This window comes from Crocuta crocuta, unplaced genomic scaffold (assembly GCF_008692635.1).
Source record: "Crocuta crocuta isolate KB4526 unplaced genomic scaffold, BGI_CrCroc_1.0 scaffold488, whole genome shotgun sequence".
In the NCBI taxonomy this organism is placed as follows: Eukaryota; Metazoa; Chordata; class Mammalia; order Carnivora; family Hyaenidae; genus Crocuta; species Crocuta crocuta.
In genome coordinates this window covers 471,216-475,481 of record NW_027530995.1, presented here as the reverse complement: position 1 = coordinate 475,481, position 4,266 = coordinate 471,216, and positions in this window count along the sequence as shown.

The window sequence follows — 4,266 nt, the reverse complement described above, 5'->3', positions numbered from 1 at the left end:
CAAGCCTCGTACTAAATGGCTCTTTAAAAATTCATATACCATGTTGAAACAGCCTTATTTATCTTGCTTGCTTGTAAACAACTAATTATTATGCAACTTTTCTATGAGAAAGAAACAAAGTATTAGTAGTTGAAGTTTCATTAGGAGAGAAAGAGAACAAAACTAGAAATGACATCAGTTTGAGCAATTAAAGTAAAGCATATGGTACAATAGCGTTTTCACTGCCAGTGCTCTACGTGGTACAAATGTCAGGTGTTCTGCTGACAGGTGGGGATGCCCCAGTGTGATCTTGGTTGCCCTGCCCACACTGCCTGGCTGCCTACTCTCTGCAGCAGGCTCTATGCTAAGTGCTGGGAGGAGCGCACATTCTCCCAGAAGATCACCTTGCTAGAAACCCTCTCTTCCATCCTCTCTCCCGCCTCGATCTGCATATGGGATTTTTTGATACTGATTGAGCGAATGAAAGAGAAGGCCCCATGGGGTTCAGGCCTGTGCGAGACACTTGAAAAGCATCTCCTTTGGAGCAGAAGCCATCTGGGACAAGCAAGGCTCTCCAAAATCCTCTCAACCACCCAGTTTTTAGGATCTTTATATTTTAAGAGCACAGATTGGAAGGTAATTAGCTTTGCTTCCAAGGTTACTTCCTGAGTAGATGAATGACAGTAGTAGAATTTTCAAAGTTAGGCCCAGGGCATGGGGGGATGATAATGACTCAAATGAATACCTTATTTCTAACTAGAACAGTTAGAAGATTTACAAAAAGCTTCTCATTTCTGATAAGGAACACTACTAATCTGCATGTACCATCCCATCAAGCCACCACTCTGACATTCTTGGGCTGACCTAGAATCATGGCTCTCTGCTCTGAGATAAGACGTGGGAAGGTTCATGAGAAATGAGAAGAGGGCTCAACTGGATTCAAGCACCACCACGGGTTGATCAATCACAACTGGTTCCCCTTGAAGGCCTGTGGCATTATCCCAATGCTTTGTAATCTACTTCAAATAGAAAGCACATTTAACCTGGTAATTGATGTTCCTTTGGGATTTTAACCTGACTCTGAATGTAGGCATTAGTGTGGTCCACAGCTAGTTCCTTGCCTCACATACCATTAATGAAATTTCTCTAAAGGAGAGGATATATTATCATCCCATTCAGACACGACTGTATATTTAGTCAACAAGCCCCACACAGAACAACCACTTGGGGAGAACATGACCTACCAGCATGTTGCCAGGTGAACAAAACCCTTGAAGTTTATGCACTGAGTTCATTTTTGTTTTCAAAGCAAATGACCAAATCTGCTTAGATTCTGCACTGAAGGCAAATCACACTGTCAAAAAAATATATACACTGATTATAAAAGAGGGGATTCAGCTGTAAATTAAGATTACAGCCATAACAACGCCATCACCTAAAGGTGCTCTTCAGAAAAAGAAGAAAAACCTCAATTAAGCAATCATTTTCAGATTCTGGAATGCACTTGGCCACATATCCTTCAACCCCACGCTTGTTTATTAAAGGAGAAAAATCACTCCTATAACATTTGACTTCTGTGCAAAATAATTCAGTTCCACCCTTGACTAGGAGAGACTGCACCATCAGATAACAAGGCTGTTTTTTATGACCAGCTCTTTCCCTGGTTCAGTGAGGATATATTCAACATGTGGATTCCACAGCGTAAGGGGGCTTTCCTCTTGGGCGTCAAATGCCTGCAGATGAGCTGCAAAGCAAAAGCAGGTCTGCCCTCTAAAATCTAATTTCCAACTGTGATACTGAGTTGGGTGGAGCAATGGTGCCCAGACAAGGGGGTGAGCAGGCAGGACTTTACCCCAGTATGGGTTGCTTATGGTCTCTAGACATACAAAACGAGAATTCTAGGCTTGTCTGGAAACTATTTCTGCTTTTTAATATTGCTCACACATCTATGGTGCACTAGACAAGACAGGGTCCTGGAGGAATTTGTTCAGAAACATTCTGAAACACACAATTCAATCCACGCACTCACGCAAGCCATGCTGCCTTACAGCCCATGATAGGCTTTAGTCAAGTGGAAAAAATGGGGTGCCTGGGTGGCTCAGTTGGTTAAGTGTCCGACTTTGGCTCAGGTCATGATCTCACCACTTACGAGTTGAGCCACAGGTTGGAATCTGTGCTGACAGCTNCTTAAAGGGGCTTTAAAAATGTTTTTAAATGTTTTTATTTATTTTTGAGGGAGAGAGACAGAGCATGAGCGGAGGGGGATAGACAGAGAGGAAGACACAAAATCCGAAACAGGCTCCAGGATCTGAGCTGTCAGCACAGAACCTGACATGGAGCTCGAACCCACCATGATATCATGACCTAGGCCAAAGTCGGTTGCTTAATTGACTGAGCCATCTAGGTGCCCTGGGGTTTTTGGCATTTTTTAGGGGGGTTATTTTATACTGTGCCTTCTGCTTCTGACCACACAGAGAAAGATTCCTGGGCTCAGGCAATTCTCACTCTCCCTACCCAGCCTGAGGTGAGCTTTCCTGCCATTCAGTGAGAGGTGATAAACATTTGAAGAAGCCAAAGGAAATACTTCAACTCCTAGGGGGCTCAACACCCATGAGGACATGGATATTTCTGCTCAGTATTGGAAATTAGGCATTTGCTTGGCGTTCTAAATTCTGAGTGAATCCAACTTTATTATAATTTCTTTAACATGGCATGCTGCATTTATTTACATTTTCCGGCAAGGAAATGGACCTAGTGATTACATAATTGTGCAAAGACCAAGACTCCTTAAATTGCAAACAACCAAAAAACAGCAACCGCCGGCCCCCCCCCAACTTATTTTTTTTCCAAATCTTGAAGTCATTGCCAGGCACTGTGGTTATGATAATGATGGCCAAGGAGGGGGAGGGGGGACTCCATTTGGAACCCCGGTAAACTACACACACATGGAGTGGGGAATTCGGAAGGAGGAAAGAGCCAGGAGACGTGTCCCTTAATGAGACCCACAGGTCTCCAAACTCTGTAGTTAGATCCTGGTGGACCACTGGGACACCAACCCAAAGAGTCAACATTTTGGTTCTACTTTACTTATTGCTTATTTCCCTAGACTTGTCCCAACGTATTTTCTTTACCAGCTGGGAAAGGAACTCCCTCCCCTCTGAGCTCTGGAACCTTCCCATCTGGATAACTGGACTCTGGCTGCAGATATACTGAAATGGCTGTGGCATTAATTTCCTCGGAGAGTGTGCTTTCACCAGAGGCTTTACCAATATCTGCCACCTTGGAGTCATTCCTTCCATTTGGCCCTAGATGTAAACAATAATGCCTACTGCTGGCTGGAAAGTAAACTGTAGGAACTGGCATGTTTTTCAATGAGAGGTCATCCAGCACAGTGCTAGCAATGACCCATTGTATCCCCCAGACCTTTTGTTTAGAGGCCGAGTACAGGCAATGATCTCTAACAGATGCACCATTAGGCAAGACCTACATCTGAAAGCTTCGTTGATTCAGACACTCAGTAATTAAGCTGTGGGCCAGTGAGCACATTATCTGCAATCAAACATGTCCCCGATCAGTGATTAGATGGGCAAACATGTGACCTCATTGTCTCTGCCAAAGGATGATTATGTAACAGTCTCTCGTCCTCAGACATCATGATTATTTGCTGACTTTTGATCCCAGTAAATAAGCTGAAATCACTTGCTGTGGTTCTGGGAATCAGATTTTTAGGACAATTGACTCTTCCTTGGGAGACTGGACCCATTCAGCCTGATAACTGATGTACTAAGAACTTTACAGAGAACCGGATGCAAAGTGGGTGGGTGAGAGAGCTGGGATCTGCAAAGAATGTCTGAGGGGCAGCCTGGCGTCACATGACTTTATCCAGAGACATGTCAAAGGATGTGCTTTTAAACTTCAGAGCTTTCTTGCTGCTTAAGAAGTAGTAAAGAGAAAGGTGTGTAGGAGGGAAGGAGGGAGAGACAGAGAATGAGAAAAAGGAAATGAGAGACTGAGAGAGAGCGTTTGCTTCCAGAGCCTGATAGTCAGGACACTGAAGAAGATTCCGTGGCTTCTCAGAGATCTGGCTGAGCCAGGGAAGCCTATGTGTTTCATGCACAATCGAACACTCATCATCTATTTTTTTCCTGAAGGGCAAGGAGGATGCATAAGGGCTTCCAAGTGGGTGTGGGGAGCCAAGCAAGGACTAAAAGATAATCTGGCTTGAGGTGACCTGAGACATCTAAATGTCACATAGTCTTGATGTACATGTGACCTGGAACTGCCCTG